The sequence below is a fragment of the Ambystoma mexicanum genome, unplaced genomic scaffold (genome assembly GCF_040938575.1).
Source record: "Ambystoma mexicanum isolate Mex_15411 unplaced genomic scaffold, UKY_AmexF1_1 Mex_scaf39, whole genome shotgun sequence".
Lineage (NCBI taxonomy): Eukaryota > Metazoa > Chordata > Amphibia > Caudata > Ambystomatidae > Ambystoma > Ambystoma mexicanum.
Window position 1 is genome coordinate 1,736,821 of NW_027182454.1, and position 22,780 is coordinate 1,759,600.

Genomic DNA, 22,780 nt, shown 5'->3' on the forward strand with positions numbered 1-22,780 from the left:
AGCAAGAGGTATGGATACTGACAGCTCCATCGAGCGTCATCTTCAGAGCCGGAATTCCTGTCGTTTGATTGTTCTACACAATGTTTCATTCGTGGTTAGCCGTTGATATGTACCTGTGCTGTCGACCCCAGGTGTGTGTTATGTTTCCAATATTGAAAACCATACTAATGCAAGTGCTGTGTTTCAGGGAGACGACGGAGCTTCCACCACAATCAGAACATCTCATTTAGATGATGCAGATGTAAAGGAATCGTTGAAATAAGTCGATGAAATGTGATCATATTTGGATTTTCCTTGATTCTTTTGGACAATGCATCTTTCGCGGTTATCTCTTTATATGTACCTGTGCGTTCGACCCCAAGTGTGTGTTATGTTTCCAATATTGAAAAGCATACTAATGCAAGTACTTTTTTTCAGGGAGATGCGGATGCCTCCTCTCCAATACAACCATTCATGGCAGTCCATGCAGAGCCAGAGGTATGGATACTGACAGTTCCATCGAAATAGATCATCACTGGTCGAATACTTGTCGTTTGATTGTTGCACACAATGTTTAAATCGTGTTTGGCTATTGAGATGTACCTGTGTGTCCTCACGTGTTTTATGCGAACAATATTTTGATACATAGTAATAAAAGTACTATGTTTCAGGGAGACGATGGAGCCTCATTCCTTGCTGTCTATGCGGATACAGAAAATATAGTCCTTGCAGCGCAAGCGGAAGGGAGGACAAGCGGAAACGAATCGGAGCTACAGCGTGCAGATGTTGAAGGTCGAGTCAAAAAAGTTGCAAAGAAAAAAAAACAAAAAAAGGTTAGTTACAAACAGTTCATAACTTTAAAACAATTGTTGTGGTGGGGACTATTTTATGTTTTTTTCTATTCAATTCTACTACACTCCATCTTGTGTTTAAACTGAACATCCCTTTTCCAATCTCTCCTCCAGTTACCCATCGGCGTCAGAACTATACACACACAGACAGTGAAGCGAATGAGAGATGTGGCTTGCCAGACCATGTACACTATGGAGGAACTATTAATTGAGGCGAGGCGTGTTCAGGCTCGAGATGCTTATGTCCAATGGCCAGAACATGAATTAGCTCTGTTTGGAGACTACAGCAAAGTTGCATTGGACCATGGCTACTGTGCGACCGGACCACCACAAGAAGATGTTATTGAATGTTTTGGAGATAGCTCGGAAGTAGTTGCAGATCAATTTACACAATCTACACCAGCCAAAAAATTGCCACCAAAAAACATGTCGACATTGTTGTGTTCTCCCATCAATGTTGAATTAGCAGATGTTGAAATGAGAGAGAATGAACCAGCCGCAGCATCCATAGACGCAACAATACTTGATAGCAGCGATATTACTTTCCAATGTGTTGACATCTCCACAACGTCAAAGGCCGAAACAACGTTGACGCAGGATGACAGTCTAATGAAAGAGAGCAAATACATTGTATTCGACAGTTGCTTGATGGAAATTATAAGTATGCTGAAATGTGTGCATTCCGTTGAAAGTATGTGGGAAGCCATTCATTAATGTGACTCGTAAAATGAAAGGCAGTAACCTTAAAATAAATGCCGCCTGTAGATTAAATCATAGGTTCTCATGGTTTGCACAACCAATGCTGGGGAAACTGCCAGCAGGCAATTTACTGTGTGCAGCGGCTTTACTTTTTAGTGGCTCAAGTTTTAGAAAGTTAGAAGCTTTCTTTCAGTTTGTGGGACTCGAATTCATTTCAAGTGCGCTGTACTACACATACCAACATGATTATCTGTTTCCGGCCATTAGTGATGCTTGGAGAATTGAACAATTTTCTCTAGCAAGTACATTCGAAGGCAAACGATTCAGGCTAGCCGGCGATGGACAGTGCCATAGCCCTGGATTTTCTGCCAAGTACTGCACCTACCACTTTCAGGACATGGATAGTAAGAAAATTATGAGTTCCGAGGTCGTGCAGGTAACACAATGTACATCCTCAGTGGCCATGGAGAAACTAGGATTTATAAAATCAGTGGAAGATCTACAATCGAGGGGGATGCACATCGACCTCATAGCCACGGATAGACACGTTTCAATTGCCAAGACAATGAGAGAGCAGTTCCCACATATTAAACATCAATTTGACATATGGCATCTTGCTAAATCAATCAATAAGAAAATCTCGGCTGCAGGAAAAAAAAAAGGTTTTGAAAGTATTTTGCTGTGGTCACATTCTATCACCAACCATCTTTGGTGGAGCTCAAAAACTTGCGAGGGGTCAGTGGAAATACTACTTGAAAAATGGCGGTCACTGATGCACCACTGTACCAATGTTCACCGCTGGACAGCAAATGAACATTTCCACCAATGTGAACATGGCCGTTTGTCCCCAGAGGAGGCACGGAAGAAGAAGTGGTTGATTCCATCATCACCGACACACAAAGCCATTGAGAAGATTGTTTTCGACAAAACTCTATCAAGAGATTTGAGAGGACTGACAGAATTCTGTCACACAGGAGATTTGGAGGTGTTCCACAATATGTGCCTAAAGTACAGGCCAAAGCGCTTGCATTTTAGCTTTCGGGGCATGAAACATCGCACCCTACTAGCGGTCTTGGCCCATAACAGCAATGTCGGACGAGAACAATCTAGGACTAGGGGCAAAGTAAGGATGCCTCGCTACACCAAGGTGTTTTCAAAACGAAGTAAGCAATGGGTGATCAAACCAGTCTATGATGAAATGCAGTTCGACTTTGTGAAAGGCCTTATTGTTGCTGTGTTAGAGAAGCACAGATATGGAATTTTGGACGTTTCGGTACAGAGCAGTGATCCATTGCCACCAAACATTGCGACTGTGCCATGCCCACCCGAAGCACAGCTGATTGTGAAGTACAAATCGCGGTTTAAATAATTGCAATAGGATTGTATTTTTGTAAATAAATGTAATTGTACAGTGTACCTGTGAACCTAAGCTGGGTGTCATCTTTGAATTCTCTCTATTCACCTCACATATGTGTATGTATATATTTTTCTCATGTCTCATCTCATGTAAATGTAAATGCTGCGCACTGTTAACGGAGGGGAGGCTTGCGTATTACAAAAAATAAAACAAACAAACAATAAATCTCACTTTTAACTCAACTCCTGTGGTACTTTATACTTTCCCTGACCTTCCGCAAAAAACTAAATGTCTCAATTTGGGCTGCAAAGCTCGCAGACAACGGGGAAAAAATTGGGGCACTTAGAACGCGCCAGCCAAGCAGGCCGTGGCATTTGGGAGAGAAGCCAGTTCGCATTTGCACATTGAGGCGCACTACATAGACGGGTTCAAAACTTCAAGTTCTCATAGATGCCTATACTACGTGATGTTGCAAATAAAGAATGTGAAGGACAGTGCACAGATGAGGCCCACAAGTCGCACTGGAAGTATAAGGGTCTATTGTTTTTTGACCTTGAGACAGGGACCATGCAGAAAGAACTACATTTGAAGGGAGTGCACAATAACGTAAGAGACGATAAGGCAGAAAATTCAGAAACTAGACCGAGTTTCAGTTTTGGGTCAGTATACGAAAAATCATTGTCAAGAGCACGGTCCGTTTTACAGACTGCATTACGAAGAGACACAATGGAAATTTCAAATATAATGTAAGTAAATCTTTACACGCTTTTATACTAGAATGAAGATTTAATGAATGGATGCATGAATAAATGAATGAATGAAGACTGTAAAAGATGTTAAAACTATTCGTAGTGGGCACATCGGCATGCAGGACACTGGTGTCACCGATCTCGCTCCTTGGCCCAGCCACTTTTCCCTGCACCACGGGACTGTCTCTGTACCCTTCAGCCCCTTGTCCCGGCATTTACCTTGCACTTGCCAACAGCTGGCCCAATTATTTAAATTGTATTCAACTAACCATGTATAGCCCTTCCCCATGCGCGATCAGAAAGACACCTGGCCTCGTCACGCCTAGAAACACTTGAGTATACGCGCGTTACAAATGCCATATCATATATCATATCATTCCTCATGCATGTAGAGTGTCGTTTATCATTGTGTGTTGCCCTCGATTTATCTCGTTACTTTTCGCATTTATGTTAGAGAACAACATACTCCATTGAACTACTCTTGCAAGCAAATAGTTTCTGATCGGCCGTAACAAATGAAATGAGTAATATTAATGAAGTTCGGCTAGCGAGACTAATTATCTTTTATTTGTTATCTTAACAGGTATTTGATCCCTTTCTGCAACTGCCACCTGTTTGAGACACCGGCGGACGGATTCTTCAGCAGACACCTGCAGCTTCGTGTCAACAACTGGAGCACGATCACTATATTATGGGACGATCGCCAAGGGCCCACATGCCCTTACGCTGTACTAGTGGCTAGAAGTAACATAACACATTTTAGGCTGGACTAGTGCCTAGTTGATGGAACAGCCTTGCGGTTCACCGTGCTTACAAAGTGATTCTTTTTACGAAAATGAACACCCTGTGTGCCATAATGGAACAGCGCGTGACTCAAGATGAAACGGAACAGTTATTGCGGATACAGATAAAAGAAAATAAATGGCTTTCGGAGTTCATATGGCAATTGCTGAATATTCTCTAAACATTTAATGTCAAATAAATGTACTTTACCAAATGTACCGTGTTGCTGTTTCATTTTAAAGTACAGTTTCATATTCCGAATTGTGGCGCGCTGTGTTGTGAGTTGATCTGTGTTGGTTTCCGGGTTCTGTGTGGAGTCGCGCAGAAGACGACTGGGCGCGTTTGCCTATGCAGCACAGAAATGTCACAGAGAGAGGCGGGGAATATGAATGTTTTGATAATGTCAGGCTCAGGGGCGGGGGAATTGATTTAGTGCCGCAAAAGCAGGTCTGCCAGGGCGATCGGGGAAAAGATAGGATTATCAGAAAATGGCGGCTCACAGGTGCTTGTTTTCGCGTCCGTTTAATGGACGAAAACTCGGGTAAGGTCCATAGGAAAGTTTTCTAAAATCGACCCACTTAGCCTTAAAAAAACATGGCCAACCCATAGGGACAATAACATTTTTTACTAGAGTATGCCTTTAAGTTGTAGAATAACCTTCCTTTTCTTAACGTTTATACTCTGATGTCAGTTGCTATAACCCTAATTATTTCCAGACTTGCCTCTGACAATGCCATTTATTTTCAGTGCTGCCTGGTGTATGTGACTAACTTCTCATGGCACAATTGAGAAATGTGGCCATATTCTGTTACAATCCACACTCGCTCCCTGTGATCTCTCACATTGGGTTTAAGGTGCTTTGTATGGCTCACTGTGCCTTTTATGGTAAGTGTCCCCACTTTCTGCACTGGATCCTTCCATCTGTGTCCTCCCTGTACCTTTAATTCCATTCCTCTAGATGAGTATGTGGTATACCTTTTCTGGGGGGGGGGGATTTGCTCCCTTTATCTGGAACACCCTCTGTCTAAGACTGCCTGCCCCAACGTTCCCACGACGAAGAGACTTTGGGTGAGCCTCCCCTTCATTATCAAAATAAGGGGGTTTGCAAAGGTCCAGCACAGCGCGAGCGCGCCACATCATACAAAATACTCCCACAACGGCAATAGAGACATTAGAAAAGAGGACCCAAAGGCGTGCCGAAACGTGGTGGCCATGTTGTAAAAAACATTACTGTGAGTGGTTTGCCTGGGCAACTAAGTGATGGAGCACGGAGGAACGTCGAAAGCAGATGGATTGGTTGATTGGCATAACGTGCACACAAACAACAAAGTAAATCACAATACATGTAATTGAGTGAACTCTAGATACTGCATGGACAGTTCATAACACAGGAAAACATGTTTTAAAGAGGTTTTGGAAATTGGAACCAACATCTTCATTTTACATTTAATACAGATATATATATATATATATATAAAAAAAAAAAACAATAAGAAAAGTAAAGAGGCAAGTAAAAGCAAAAGCATACAGATTTCATTCACAGCGTAAGACTGTTTGCCTGCCATCATGCAGCATGTTACAGCACCTATGCAGTTCCTTCCGCTTCCTGGGAATCCCACATGCCCATGGGAACAGTGGATTGATGGATTCCAGGTACTTAAGGGCAGTTGGTGGGAGCACATATAATGACGACCTCAAGGAAGCCACTTTGCTAAACTGCCTTGGAGCAGAGGCTTTAAGGATTTTCAGTGCGCTCCCTGACCTGTATGGTGCTTTAGGAGGTTCAGGTGACAACAATTGTAAATTTGAGTGTGTACTAGGAAAGTTAGCCAAACATTTTGGTAACAAAACCAATGTAGTGCTAGAAAGGTACGAGTTTCTTTCAAGACGGCAGTTAAAGGGTGAATCAATAGACACCTACATTGCAGCTCTGAGGGGCCTCCTGTCCACTTGTAATTTCACCGTTGTTGATGTGGAGTATTTAAGAGATCAATTGGTGCTGAACGTGGCTGATTCACGTGTACAACAGAGAGTGTGGCAAGCTAAAGACCCATTGCTAGAGTAAGCGTTAGAGATCATCAGAACTATGGAGCTGGCCGATCGTTGTATGAAGGAAAGATTTGACAAAAGTGAAGACAAAGAAATTAAGATGGTCCAAGAGGAAGGGAGATAGGATGCTGACGAATCTTTGGTGGCAAGGCTGTTAACAGCGATTGGAGTGATCATGAACAAAGCTTAGGAGTCTATGCTCAGATAAAAGATGAGATATCTGTGGACTCGACACACATTTATAGAGGAGATTGTATCATTCCTCCCACGAAGCTGAGGGAAAAGATATTCACATTGGCCCATGAGGGACATTTGGGCAGAAGTTTAACCAAGAGAAGGGTGAGGAGTAATTACTGGTGTCTAGGAATGTGGAGGGATATGGAGGAAAGTGTCAGGAACTGTACTGCATATGCAGCAAGTGATAAAGTAAAAACTGTGAGGAAAACACCTTTACAGCCAGTGGAGATTCCCAGTAGAGTGTGGTCAAAGCTGGCAATTGAGATCAAGGGACCATATGAAAATCTGGATACTGTCAAAATATATATTGTGGTCCCAATAGACTACGCCTCAAAGTGGGTTGAGTGGGGAGTTGTGGAAGGGAATGTCACCACTGAGAAAATGTTACGTTTTTTTTAATGAGATCTTTAATAGGGAAGGTGACCCCAAAGAGATATTTTCTAAAATGGAGCTCTGTTTACTTCATTAGAATTACAATTGTTTTTAAAAGACAGAGCGATTGAGCATATAACTACATCACTATATCATCCCATGGCCAATGGACTTGTGGAGAGAATGAACAAAAACTCCCATGGAGAGATGCTCTTAAAGAGGCTTTTTGTACATATAGAACAACTCCACATTCCACCACAGATGTAGAGCCATTTACCATGATGTGTGGCAGACTGGCTTCTAATCGTTTGAGACCTGCAAGGATGTTCATGGATACAGGTAAAGTTAATTTAGACATTGAGCAAATCATAAGAGGAGTGAGAGAGAAACAAGCAAAGTACAGAGTACTACGATCAGAGAAACGGAGTGAAGGACAATATAATCAAAAGAGGAGACTGGGTTTGTATCAAAGAGCCCAAGAAAATGTTGAAAGGTGAAACCAGATTCAGATCGCAACAAAGAGTGCAAAGTTGTTCTGGTAAATCAGTTGTGTTGGAGGATGGAAAGAAGTTGTCATGCGATGATATTGTGATGGTGGAAAAGGATTTCAATATGTCAAGTACCAGCAAGCCTAGTACCACTTTTTTCAATATGCCAAGTACCAGCAAGCCTAGTACCCAAGTGAGGACAGACCACACTAGCAGGAGGGTACAGGACAGCGACTCTGACGGAAGAGACAATGCGGTGGGAAGTAAGAGTGAGGTTCGTTATCCAAGAGAAACCGCAGGATGATCCAGAATTTCAACAATGACTATATTTACTACTGAGTGGTGTTGCACACCTAGAGAACACAGATGTATCCTTTTCTCTTGTTCCAGTTGTGTTTGTTTGTTTTGTGTCTCGCATCTCTCCATTTCTGTTGTATTTCATTCTTATTTTTCCGTTTATCTTTCCTCTTCATAATATAAGGAAGGGGGATGTTATAGTGGGTCTTCTATGTAATCTACATATTACATCAAGTATGCGTGGTATGGTTGTGGAATGTAGCCATTCCAGAACCATTGGCATGTGAAGGTGCCCTGACAGCCATACGCTCCGGGGGCTCTATGAATAAATCTTTATGCCTTGCATGGATTTATTACACTGGCTCACACCACCCAGGCTACATCTTTCAACTGCCTTGGGTGGAACTACATTCACACACAAACATTCCAATGATTCTACTAGTATTCCACGCATGACATCACCACTTGCATACACCTCATGCAAGCAGGATGCAGTAACAAGAGGAGAGGAAAGTCGATCACAACACCTTCCGTTACCACAAGCACACAATCATAGAACACCAACACCTCCTTCCGCTACCACAAAACAGGCACACCCCTCAAAATCAGACAGCACCACACTCAACCCCTGAACTGTGGAACCTCTAGCACCAGAACAAATAGTTAAACCAAGGGAATGGCTGACCAACCGGGCATAACTAACCTCCATGTAACGGCACCACACCAACATTGCAACCAAACACTACCATTTTAGCAACACTCAAACAACTTCACCCACCACTGCCACTGACTGGTCACCAGCCTGCCACACTGGAGCGCCACTTGCCCCTCTGGGCTACCAAACCACAACACCCAAACCATCCTGGAAAGCTAAACACCTCCCGTCCACCACTGGCAAACCTCAGAGCTGCCACACTTGAGCATAAACGGCCACCTATATGGGCTAGCATGTGGCCCGCTAAACCACTGCAAGAGAACATCTCTAACCCACTGAGACAGACCAAAAGACCAAGGCTAAAAAAGATCAGACACATGCTTTTCACAAGACCTAAAATGCACAATCTCACCTGATCAATTCTCAACACACACGCACCAGCAAACAACTTGCGCGGCGAAAAAACACAACTGTCAACCAACTCACAAAACAGCAGCCCAAAACTGTTGGCCAGAAACCCTGAGCCCTCAAAATGAAGCACTAACCCAGACCGGCTAGGCACTGCCACAAAGATGTGGACGTTGCCCAGCCTTCCAGAACCACCCAAAAGTTAACCCAGGATGATTCCAGAAGAAACTCTACAATGAATAAGCAACAACAAAAACAAATCCTAGATGGAATACTGGCACACAAACCACTGTATGTATGACAAAGGGTCACTACACATCAACTCCCATGGCTGCATACACACCATGCATCACCACAAACTCTTCACCAGAGTTTCTTGATAAGCCCACCACTGGTCAATAAAAAACCATCAGCTCATGTGGCTGCATAAACACCATGCATCACCACAGACTCTGCACCAGAGTCTCTTGACCAGCATGTTAGGTAGAATCACCTGCAGTGCCCTTTGGCAACACTATAGACAATTAGGGCTACAAGTGTAAGCACAATTTAACTTTTGGTACAAGCCTGCACTACACAGTAAAGTGGTAGCGATGGCTGAGCAGCCAGTCTTATCTCAAGAGTTTAAGTGAGCAGTAGAATAAGTTACATAAAGGACCAACAAATACAGTGATTCAGGTAAAAACTTTCTCAAGGTTTCTTGGTAAAAGAATATAAATGTAAAAGATAGACCACAAAAATCTAACCGGTAAGTAACTAAACAAGTTTAGCTCATAAATGAAGTATGAGCAAAAAGGCACTTTAGATACTTAGAAAAGGTGGGAAAAGGTTATACAAATAGACAGCCCAAATACATTCATAGGCAGGGCAAAGAGTTCAAGTTAAATACAACCAGCAATTCTTCTCAACAGGCCTGAGCCAAAGACAATGGTTCAGAGTCTTTTGTATAGGATAGCACAGTTCTGGTATAAAACGGTTAGGTATTTGCCACAGATTTTTAAAGAATTTGGCTAGGTGAAAAGTTTGACGAATGTTTAGGAAGGACAAGCCTTCGTAGTTGAGGAAAGTTTCACGCACTTTCTCGATGGCTGAAAAGATTTCCGGACCACGTTTGCACAGTACCTTTTTAAATGAAGAAAGCTGTAGCTGAGGCAGTTGTTCCTGGCAGTTCGTGCAGGTTTTGCTGTTCCTGTGCTTCAGTCGTGGGGACAAGGAGGACCTTCGGGAGGTTCCTGCACTGCCCAGGGAAGAGGCCAAAAGCTGTAGCAAGACATCGGTTTTAAGGTGGGAGTGCCTTAAAGTCCCCCTGGATTCCTTCCCTCTGTCTATCCGGTTTTCAACAGCACTCTGAAGAAAATTCGACCAGGATAGGGCGGTGTCCAGGTGGCTTGCGAGTTGGTTGTTCCCACCAAACTCAAGGGAAGAAGTTATCCTTGAAGGACTTCTCTGTCGTCGGGGTTTCAGGCAATTCGGACCTGCAGCAGGGCTTCACTGGTCATCCAGGAGTTGCAGCAGTCCTCTTCCTTTTTCTCTTCCTCGGTTCTTTCATTCCACTGGTCGACTCTCCTTTCCAAGTCCCAGAGACACGCTTTAAAACAGTTTTCCCCCATTCATTCCGCCTGGCTGTCACCCACCCAGCAGGGTGGCTGTCCTTGCTGGACAGTCAGCCAATCACACCAGTGTGCATCCAGGTCTACTAGGAGACTAAGCACAGGGAGTTTCGGCACCTCCCTCACATCCTGTCCACGCCAGACACTCTGGCACCATAGTAGGGCTTCAGCAAAGAAGCCCACCAAAGGGCACAAACAAAGGGACCAAACCTGGTTTGGCACGCAGAGTTACACACAAGAAGGACTTTTCCTAAAAGAAATGGTGAAAACAGATGACCGGAGTCTTGTTTTTACAGATAGTCCTGGGGCACCATATTGAAAAACATGGCTACCCCTGATTTTGGGCTACCATTGTTAGCGGTCGTGAAAAATAACGGTAATTGATCTAAACCACTGCCATCAGCCATTTAAAATAGGAAAAGGTAACATTTTACTGTTACATGAGTGTTTAGACTCGGGGGAAGTTAAGCAACCCCGCAGCACTTTATAGTAAGATAGGGTGTGCTGGGTCAGTAAATTTAAAGAGACTAGTAAAGCCAATTTAACTTTACTTGCCCTGAGAGAAAGTAGTCATTCTCAGGGAAGGTATTTAAACCTTGGGGGGAGTCTAAAAGACACCCCTGTGCCACTGCACTGAAGGTGCTGTGTGACACAGAGAAAAAAGATGATGCTATTGGAGTTGTTTTAAAACTCCATAACCAAAGAACACAAAAGTAAAACACACATAAAATACATGGAAGAGTGGGAAAAAAAGGCTCACACTCTTCCCAGGTAAAAACTTAAATCCTAGAAATCCAGCAAAGTTGCTGGGGGTCTCAAAAAGTAAGGGAAATTAGCACATTTGGAGAATTCTCCCTAACACTCGCCCCTCCCAGACTGAGGGACAGGAGGGTTTAATCCAATCCTGGATGAATCTCCTTACTCCAGTGGGTCAAATATCCTGGCGAGACCATCAGCATTTTGGTGGTGACACCCTGACCTGTGTTCAATGGTGAAATCAAACCCATGCAGGATGATTGACCAACTCAGTAGTTTTGGGTTCTCCCCTTTCATTTGCATCAACCATCTCAAGGGTTGGTGGTCAGTTTGAATCACAAAAGTAGATCCATACAAGTATGGTCTAAACTTCTTCAATGTCCACACAATAACAAAGCATTCCCACTCAATGGTTGCCCACCTTGTTTCTGGTTCCTTCAGCTTCCTGCTGATGAAGCAAATGGGGTTCTCCCTACTTTCTGATCCAGTTAACTAAGGACTGCACCTATACCTGTGTTTGAAACATCAGTTTTCACAATGAAGGTTTGGTTATGGTCAGTAGCTCTTAGGACTGGAGCTTGACAAAGGGCTTTCTTTAGACCATCAAATGCTTGAGTGCACTCCTCATTCCACCTGACCTTTTTAGGGAATTTGGAAGAGGATATCACATTCAAGGGAGAAGCTATGGACCCATAGTTCTCTGTGAAGTTCATATAGTATCCAGTGAGGCCTAGGAAGGCTCTCACTTGGGTTTGAGTAGTAGGGGTGGCCCAGTTTTGTACAGCTTGTACTTTGCTAGGCATTGGCCTTATTTCACCTCCTCCTACCTCATGTCCAAGGTAGACCACTTTACTTTGACCAATTTGACAATTACTAGACTTTATGGTCAGATGGGCCTGCTCAAGAGCCTACAAAACATATCCTAAGTGGTCAACATGTTCTTTCCAAGTAGGGCTGAACACTGCAATGTCATCCAAGTATGCCATGCAGAAGTCCTCCATCACATTCAGAACCTGATTAACCATCCTTTGGAATATGCATTCTTTAATACAAAAGGCATTACCTTAAACTGGTAGAGGCCTGCTGGGGTTGAGAATGCATTTTTCCCCTTGACATGGTCTGTCAGTGCTATTTGCCAAAGCCTGAAGTTAGATCAAATTTACTGAGGTACTTGGTCGAACCAAGTTTATCCACCAGTTCATCTGTCCTTGGTAAAGGGTGGGCATCAGTCTTGGTGACTGCATTAAGAGCTCTATAGTCCACACAGAATCTCAACTCCTTGGATCCTGCCTTTAGTACTAGAACAACTAGACTAGACCATGGACTGGTAGAGAGCTCTCTTAACCCGAGATCAAGCATCTTGTTGACCTCCTCCATTACGTGGGATCTTGCATGATCTGGCATCCTGTAACCTCTGTTTTTGACAGGTAAACAGTCACCAGTTTGAATATCATGCTGCCCAAAAGGGGTCCAGCCTGGTGATAGTGAAAACCGGGAGGCAAACTGATTTAACAGAAACTTGCACTCCTCCTGTTGTTCAGGTGTCAAGTTAGAAGAGAGATTAACTCCTTCTACTTTCTCATCTAAAGGCTGGCCTCTGAGTAGGTCAGGTAGAGGTTCACTCTCCTCCTCCTCTTGGGTTGAAGCTAGAAGCAAAGCTCCCACTTGTGGTCTTGGGACATATGCCTTCAAACGGTTGGTGTGAACGACTCTGGGAGCCTCCTTAGGATTGCCTAAGTCCACCAGATAGTTGACCTCTCCAAGTTTACCCACAACCTTGAAGGGTCCTATCCACTTGTCCTGTAAGGCCCTCTGCCTTGAAGGTACCATAACTAAAACTTGCTGGTCTTGAGTAAACTCAACCATGTTGGCCTTCTGGTCATCCAATGTTTGACCAAAGCCTGACCTGCTTTTAAGTTATCAGATGCTTCTGCCATCATGTGTGACATTCTCCTCAGGAGACCGATCACATAGTCAGTGAGCCTCACTGGCGTGGGGGAAGGAACACTCTCCGACCCCTCCTTAATTAGGGCCAAAGGGCCTCTAACTGGATGGCCATAAAGAAGTTCAAAGGGACTAAATCCAACTCCCTCCTGAGGGACTTCTCTATATGCAAAGAGAAGGCATGGCAGTAGTAGGTCCCACTTTCTTCTAAGGGGTTCCTCTAAAGCACCTATAATGCTCTTCATTGTACGGTTGAACCTCTCTACCAATCCATTTGTCTCAGGATGGTAGGCAGTTGAGAACTTGTAAGTTACTCCACAGTTTTTCCACATGGCCTGCATGTAGTGGGACATAAAGTTGGATGCCCTCTCAGAGATAACTTCCTTAGGAAAACCTACTCTGGTAGAAATACCAAGTAGGGCCTTAGCAACAGCCTGAGCTGTAACAGTCCTCATAGATATAGCTTCAGGATACCTAGTAGTATGGTCAACCAGGATAAACCTGTTTCCTGAAGATGTGGGAGGGCCTAAGGGACCAACAATGTTGATTCCTACCCTCTCAAAAGGAACTCCCACCACTGGGAGAGGCACCAAGGGTGCCACATTCTTGGCTCCACTCTTACCAGAGGTTTGGCAAGTAGGGCAGCTCCTACAGAATTTATCTACATCATACCCCAACTTAGGCCAGTAGAAATATAAAGAGAGCCTTTCCTTGGTCTTCATAAAGCCTAAGTGACCGGCCAAAGGTATCTTATGGCCTAACTGTAGGAACTGGAGTCTGCTTTCAAGAGGCACTACAAGTCTTGGGATAGACTCAGTCGGTTCACTGTAGAAGAAGCCATCTTCCCAGTACAACCTATGCTTCCCTAGCTCTTACCCGTCCAGCTGGGAAGCTGCCTGTTGGCGAAGTACTTCAAGATTAGGACACTCTCTTTGACCTCTGCTGAAGTCTGCCCTACAGGGTCCACCTTCTGCCAGTAAAGACTGCAGCTCAGGATGGTCTGCAGGATCCAGATCTCCAACAAGAGCAAGGTCCTCTTCCAGCTCTGATTCCTCAGCAGCTGATTCAACCACACAAGGTTGTTACACACACTCAGCCTCAGCTGGTGTAGGAGTCACAGGTGTGGCTTTGGACAGTCCTCTTGGGGATGTCCTTGCTGGTAGCACAGGAGTGCTGGCTGGTTTCTTCCTGTAGGTTTTAGGTTGCCCCTTTTCCTCCTTCCTCCTAGAAATTCCAGTCGGTAAGTCCTATGGACTAGGAGTTATAGTTTCCTCTATAATCTCCTCTAGAGAACCCCTTAAGGCACTCTCTCTGGCCTTCCTAGTCTGCTCCTCTTTCCCTTTGCTGGGAGGCATGGGGGTGCTTGATACAACTCGAAGAGTTTTTAAGTCATTCCCCAACAGGAATCTCCCAGGTACTTCACTCTGCACACTTACAGGTATTTTGACAGTCGGATCATTACACTGGATGAGAGCTGGTAACTGTGGAAGCATTTGGACAGGGCCTCTAGCAAGCTTAGTTAAGATTTTGGGTGCCTTAGCAACATCCTCAACTTTGAAAAATGATTCATCAACTACAGTTATGCTGGCCCCAGTGTCTCGAATGGCAGGGGTCTCCTGACCATTGACAAGAACACTGGGCCTCATTACGAGTCCGGCGGTAACCGAGGTGGTAAAACGGCCTGGTTACCGCTGGACTCGTATTACCATTCCGCCTCCGTGATTCCCGGAATTACCGGGGCATTACAACCCCGGTTTTCCGGGAATCACGGAGGCGGAATAGTGTTAATCCCCATTCCCATTGAGGCCTATGGGACTCGATGGGAATGGGGATCATGGAAACACCGGCAGCATCTCATAATGCTGCCGGTGTTTCCTCGTCTGCCTGCAGGCGGGCGGTGTTAAACCCGCCAGGTCAGACCTGGGGGGAACATCACCTCCCGCCTGCAGGAGTTGTGATCGCCCGGCATGGAAACAACGGTGGCGGCGGGTTTACCGCCACCGTTGTTTCCATATCAGGCGATTTGTAATGATGCCCACTGTCTTTGTAATACTCTTTAGTATTATCTGGGATGGAGTTATACACATCTAAATTCTGTTGTTCCCACAGACCCAGTGACACTAAAGAGACACTGGCTGAGACTTTCATTGGTTCCACAGCCAGTAAGTGAAAGTTTCCACTTGCTATTGGTACTTCATCCACTGGGGAGAAGGCTAAGGAGACAATGCGGACCCCTGATGGTGTACCCTTGCATCTGGGATCCCCTTTCACATAGCCAGTTGACCCACAAGCATAACATTTACCAAATGTTTTGATGAATGGGGGTTTGTTCTAACCTCCTTCTGGTTTGTCCCCAGAAGGTACACTAGCCTGATTCGGTTTTCATTGTGGCTTATCCTTGTTATGTTTGTGGCCCTCTTTTGGATTGGAAGTATTACAATTCTCCTTGTTGTCTTTCTTGTGCTGTTTCCCGTCATCCTTCATTGAGTTGCTCCAGAATCCTTGTGAGTAGTCCTGTTGGCAATCCACAAGTCAGCAGCCCTAGCTAACTTCTTGGGATCAATTTCCTTAGAGTCAGCCAAGTGCTGTCTCAGTTCAGGAGAGCAGGCATCATAAATACACTCCAACATGAACAGATTTCTAAAACCTTCATAAGTGTTCATACTGTAACCCTTAACCCAACCATCTAGGTTTTTCAAACATTCAGTTACCCAGGTAGCCCAAGGGGTACCATCATGCTTTTTGAGGGTTCTAACCTTCTTAAGATACTGAGATGGCGTCTTCCCAAATCTAGCTATCAAAGCTAGCTTCACAGTTTCATACTCTTTTCTGTCTATATCCCCCAACTCCATTACCACATCAGTTGCAACAGGGGGTAGCCTAGAAAAAAGCCAAGGAATCAACTTATTCCCTGTAATGTCTTGAATCCCATGGTTATATTCAAAAGCAGCCAACCAATCCAAACTATCAAGCTTAACCTTGTACATACTTACTGCATCGTTGGGCATGCAAGGTCTCTTAGGACTGGAAGACCTAGAAGCCTCTGAGAGAGAACTAGTTTCAAAAGACAACTTTTTCATCTCTAGTGCATGGTTCAATTCCATCTCTCTGAGTGTAAGTTCTTGATGTTTGCATTCAGTTTGAGCTTGTATTCTTTTAAACTCTAACTCAAGTCTCATTCTTTCTAATGAAACAAATTCAGGACTTAATGTTGAGCTGGTGGGGTCCCTGTGGTCAGAGGTTGAGGCCTATGAGCAGGTCGAGGTAAAACAGGGCCATCCTTTGAAGACTCTTCTTCCTCATCTAACTCATCCATAACATTTGAGTTACTCTCAGAAACATTATCATCCCCATCAACATTTTCTACATTTGTTGTAGGTTTGGGGGATTCAGACCCACTCCTCAGACTTTGGTATTCTAACAACTTTTCTATCAATTCAACCTTTTTGCCTTTTACAGTGAGATTCCTAGCTTTACACAGATCTCTCAATTGATCAACAGTTAAAGTCACTAGGGTCTCCTGTTTGTAGCTTTCCATATCAGTCATGATAAAACAATTGCTTTACTAGTGTTGCTTTGCCTTGGGAGGATTATTTGAACAAAAGTAAAAGTAGCAAGTAACAAGTATACTTTATCCTCACTGCTGTAGACAAGCATTAGGCAGAATCACCTGCAGTACCCTTTGGGAACACTACAGGCTATTAGGACTACAAGTGTAAGCACAATTTCACCTTTGGTACAAGCCTGTACTATTTAGTAAAGTGGTAGCGATGGCTGAGCAGCCAGACTTATCTCAGGAGTTTAAGTGAGCAGTAGAACAAGTTACACAAAGGACTAACCAATACAGTGATTCAAGTAAACACTTTTCCAAGTTTTCCTGGTAAAAGAATATACATTTATTTACTCAATCAGTTATAAAACATTACACTAGCATAGCAGCTCAATATCACACAAAGATACACCACAGAAATCCAACTGGTAAGTAACTAAACAAGTTTTGCTCAAAAATGAAGTGTGAGCAGAATGGCACTTTAGATACTTAGAAAAGGAGGGAAAAGACAATGTTATAAGAATATGCAGCCCAAATGCATTCATAGGCAGGGCAAAGGGTTCAAGGTAAATACAACCAGCAATTCTTCTCAACAGGCCTGGGCCAGAGTCAGTGGTTCAGAGTCTATTGTATATGATAGCACAGGTCTGGTACATAACGGTTAAGTCTTTGCCACAGATTTTTAAAGAATTTGGCTAGGCCAAAAGTTTGACGAATGTTTAGGGAAGGACAAGCCTTCATAGTTGAGGAAAGTCTCATGCACTTTCTCGATGGCTGAAAAGATTTCCGGACCGCGTTTACACAGTACCTTATTAATTAAGGAAAACTGTAGCTGAGGCAGTTGTTCCTGGCAGTTCGAGCAGGTCTCGCTGTTCCTGTGCTTCATTCGTGGGGACAAGAAGGAGGACATCGGAAGGTACCTGCACTGCCCAGGGAAGAGGCCAAAATCTGTAGCAAGACGTTGGTTTTAAAGTGGGAGTGCCTTAAAGTCCCCCTGGTTTTCTTCCATCTGGCTATCTGGTTTTTAACAGCACTCTGAAGAAAATTCGACCAGGATAGGACGGTGTCCAGGTGGCTTGCGAGTTGGTTGTTCCCACCAAACTGAAGGGAAAAAGTTAACCTTGAAGGGCTTCTCTGTTATCAGAGTTTCAGACAATTCGGACCTGCATCAGGGCTTCACTGGTCGTCCAGGAGTTGCAGCAGTCCTCTTCCTTCCTCTCCTCTTCGGTTCTTTCGTTCCAGTGGTCAACTCTCCTTTCCAAGTCCCAGAGACCAGCTTTAAAACAGTTTCCCCCCCCATTCATTCAGCCTGGCTGTCACTCACCCAGCAGGGTGGCTGTCCTTGGCGGACAGTCAGCCAGCCAATCACACCAGAGTGCATTCTGGTCTCCTAGGAGACTAAGCACAGGGAGTTTCGGGCACCTCCCTCACATCCTGTCCACCCCAGACACTCTGGCACCAGAGGAGGGCTTCAGCACATAAGCCTGCCAAAGGACACGAACAAAGGGACAAAACCTGGTTTGGTGCGCAGAGTTACACACAAAAAGATGACCAGAGTCTGTTTTTACAGATAGGACTTGGGCGCCATATTGAAAAATATGGCTACCCCTGATTTTGGAATACCGTTGTTAGCGGTCGAGAAAAATCACGCTAGTTGATCTAAACCACTGCCACCAGCCATTTAAAAGAGGAAAAGGTAACATTTTACTGTTACATGAGTGTTTAGACTCGGGAAGCTAAGCAACCGCTCCAGCACTCTATAGTAGGATAGGGTGTGTTGGGTCAGTAAATTTAAAGAGACTAGTAAAGTCAATTTGACTTTACTTGCACTGAGAGACAGTAGTCATTCTCTGGGAAGGTATTTAAACCTTGGGGGAGTCTGAAAGACACCCCTGTGCAACTGCACTGAAGGTGCTGTGTGACACACAGAAAAAGATGATGCCATTGGAGTTGTTTTAAAACTCCATAACCAAAGAACACAAAAGTAAAACACACACAAAATACATGGAAGAGTGGGAAAAAAGGCTCACACTCTTCCCAGGCAAAAAATAAAATCCTAGAAATCCAGCAAAGTTACTGGGGGTCTCAAAAGTTAAGAGGAATTAGCACATTTGGAGAATTCTCCCTAACACAGCCCACCACTGGCCACTACACACATGAGCTCCCGTGGCTGCATACACACCGTGCATCACCACAAAACCCTGCAACATGGTCTCTTGACCAGCCCACCACTGGTCACTACACACCACAACTACCGTGGCTGCATACATACCATGCATCACCACAGACTCTGCACCAGAGTCTCTCACCATCCATTCAAGGGCTGCAGTCGCTTAAACTGGATACTTGAACACTCACACAGTGCAACAACATAACACATAGTCATATAGAACCGCGTGGTGTGGGCATGGCCCTACCCACACCTCATCCATACTTGCACAGTAAAATGAATATCATCATAAAGTATGGCAAATTCAACTCCCCATTACCAAAGCGTAATGCACAGTAATAACACATACTGTTCTAAAAGTCCATGTGGGAATTGTCCCCACCTAAACCTTGCTGCAAAACCTCAAACAGGATGAACTCAGCTTGGTAAGATTGTAACATCAAATCTAAGAGTCCATGTTGCTTCCTTGTAGCTTAGCTCTAACCTACCACTTAACATTATGTAGGATGATCAACTCAACAACCAGCACTTCCCATCATCAACTCAACAACCAGCACTTCCCATCATCAACTCAACAACCAGCACTTCCCATCATCAACTCAACAACCAGCACTTCCCATCATCAACTCAACAACCAGCACTTCCCATCATCAACTCAACAACCAGCACTTCCCATCATCAACTCAACAACCAGCTCTTCCCATCATTAGTCACACTTCTGCCTCCTTGCAATGCACACGCTGATTATCCTTGTGAATGTACATGCTGATTAAACTAAACACCACACCTCCTCTAAACACGCGCACCGCACACTCTATTCAAAGCACTGATATCTTGTTGCATATATTGGTTGCACCTGAAATGCCTCAAAATAGTTAGTTCTAAAACATTATCCCAACAGCACTTGGCCCAACACTACCTTAGTATGTAACCAACAATTAAACGCCCCTTTACTTATAATGAAACACAGTGTTAAACTTGAAAACCCTTCACCATATCCAACACCACCTTTAAGAATGGTAGACCCATCTGGAAAAGTAAACACCATCATGCCCTGTATCAATGGACTTGGACTTTTCCCTCGGAAAACATTCCTTCGGAATCGTACAAAAATCTCGACCTGGGAACTGCGACGGCCGAAAATACCAACTTTATTTTTCTTTTTAACCCCTCCCTTACACTATATATATATATATATATATGTATATATATATATGTATGTGAGGGGGTTTAGAGTATAATATTAATATGAGGGGGTCTGCGTGGGTCTCCCCTGCATATATATGAGGTGTAAAGGGTTAAAAAAAGTCACAATTTTTGGCCGTCGCAGTGATCACATAGATCCCATTCCTTCCCATGGCAGGGTCAAACAAAGTTAGCTGACCTCTGTGCTTCAATCCTCAGGCCACCTATATTGCACACCTCCAACACGACTGTCGATCCTTTTCTTTCCCTGACACTTGGATTCATGGTTAATCCACATGGCAGTCCTCACTCCAAAAAGAACACAGTGCCGTCTCACGCGGCACCCGAAGCACCTTGCAGCTGGAAACATTATCTCGTACGGGGCTGCCGTCAGACTTGATGAAGAAAAAACTTGCTTCCTGGTGACAGTGTAGCACGCTGGTGGGTGCTTTACTCTATGTATCGTTGGAGCCTTGTGTAATACCAACGGCCACAACGCTCACCAGGTGACGTGTCCATGTTCCAACACTGTCACCAACTCCCACAGTTGACCCGCCTACATCACCATTTGCATCCTGAAAGTGGAGTTGCGCAGGACTCCGCAGCACCAACCACTGCAGCGGGTGGTCCCAAAACAAACATAGTTTCAAACCTAGAGCACTGGCTCATTTGAGCCAGACAGCACCCCAAACAAACCACACAAGGATGACTACTGTTACAGGCATCAGCCGGACTGTCCTCTTTCAATACCGGTACATTTTCTCACTTTGCAGCAGAAAGGGAAACTTCACACGATTCCCATGTCATCATGCCACCATAAAAGGCATCTTAACGCAACTCACAGTGGATGAAATGTGTCTTCACTGGTGACTTTGAAAGACACATTTTAAAACATCCATTGATATTCACTCCAGTACTGGTCACTCTGAGAACAGGAGACATGACTCTGTCCCTGAGGAATCAAGAATTCAGCGTGAGTCTCGCTGGAGTTTTGCTGAGCTGCTGAAAGGCCAACACACTTTGGTGTGTGCTTCCCCAGGGTGCCAACCAGAACGGTCGCTGGCACTACTTCATCAAGCTATGGCACTCTACTCCCCTGGGTGCCTCCCTGGGTGCCTGCCAGACAGTCTTTCATGCTTCTCCCTGGGTGTCTACCAGAGCAGCTTCCTTTAGTCTCTTCTCCCTGGGCGGTGGGACTCATCATGGGGGCAGTGGGTTCGCGCTCCTTTACTTTGGCCTCTCAACTTCCTCCTGCTCTGCTCCCCCCGCAGCAGTCTCCTCTCTCCTCTCCCTGGATCTCAAACACAGGTACCTGTCCTCTCCAGCATCCTTCTCCAAGGTCCTCGCCAAGACCAGGCCTCATCAACAAAACATTATGACAGGATCTCACAGGATTACACATAAAGGATACGCTGTCAGGCTGTCGGTATTCTTCAGGTTACTTTATTCAGGTAGCTTAATTCATCAGATCTCATCAGGTACATTAGGAGATAAGGAAGTACAGACAAGAACCCACTGGCTCCCACCACCCAGGCTACATCTTTCAACTGCCTTGGGTGGAACTACATTCACACACAAACATTTCAATCATTCTACTAACATTCCACACATGACATCACACCTTGCATACACCTCATGCAAGCAGGAACAAGAGGAAAGTCAATCACAACAGGTGGCTTATCCTTTGACGTCGAAGGAGTGGCTGTCATGGCCGGCTGACCCGTGAGCGCTGAGGGCACGTTGCGAAGGCTCTAGGCCTGTGGATCACAGGAAGGTCTTGGTTTTTAAGACTGGGCTGCCTTCTTCGGCACTAAGCCTGAAGGCTCTCCTGACGCTGATGGAGTTCAGATCAGCACTTGCATGGGGTCGGATTACCAAGCGCTGCTGAAGCCACCTCGTTGAGGTAGTGCATGGCCACTGTGTTGTCCATCAGGATCAACACAGCCTTGCATTTTATAGAGGGGCAGAAAGTGGAGACTACGCGGGAGACCAAAGTCTGCTCACTGTAAGATCTGACAAGTGAGCACCCCAACCAGTCAGAGATGCGTCCATGACCACTGTCACCTGGGGCAAGTTTCCCAAAAGAATGCGCTTTTCAGCACACTGTCTCGCCCGGCCCACCTTGCTCGGTCCTGAGCCATTGACTCTAAACCTCCAGGTCCGATGTGTGGCTCTGGAACTGTGACCATTGGCAATAAAGAAGCCACTGAAGCGATCTCGTGCTCAGTCTTGACTCCAGCAAAACTAGGATAGGATGCAGCAGTCCATGAGGCCCAGAAGTTGCAGGAAGGCCGAGGCTCAGACTTATGCCTGTAATAGAAAAACATTGTCCATCCGGAAAATGATTGCCACTTAATCCTCGGGCAGGAAAGCCCTGCCTAGGTGAGTGTCCAAGACAGCCCCCATAAATCGGAGACTGGAATGGCAGAACCTGAGACATTTGGAAGTTCAGGCAAAAGCTCAAACTGTGCAAGAGCATCCATGTACAGAGTATATGTTCCGACACTAGCGCTGGTGAGTGAGCTCAGATGAGCCAGCTGCCCAGGTAGTGAAAGACATTGATGCCCCCCCTCCTGAGTCGAGCTACTGCCAGCAGCTTGGTGAAAACCGTGGGTGCTGACGAAAGACCTACTGACAGGAC

The 22,780-nt window shown here is 44.9% G+C and overlaps 2 protein-coding genes across 2 annotated transcripts in view; one reads left to right on the plus strand and one right to left on the minus strand.

Moving 5' to 3' along the window:
* The window catches only part of LOC138559118 (zinc finger protein 268-like), an 83,923-nt gene extending 79,339 nt beyond the window's left edge, over positions 1-4,584 (plus strand). Inside the window, exon 5 of the transcript XR_011299170.1 lies at positions 4,219-4,584. The gene's annotated coding sequence lies outside the window, so the exon portion shown is untranslated. The remainder of the gene's footprint in view (positions 1-4,218) is intronic.
* LOC138559121 (zinc finger protein 268-like) overlaps positions 1-22,780 on the minus strand; it is a 618,574-nt gene that overhangs the window by 233,865 nt on the left and 361,929 nt on the right. The gene's annotated exons all lie outside the window — the stretch shown is intronic.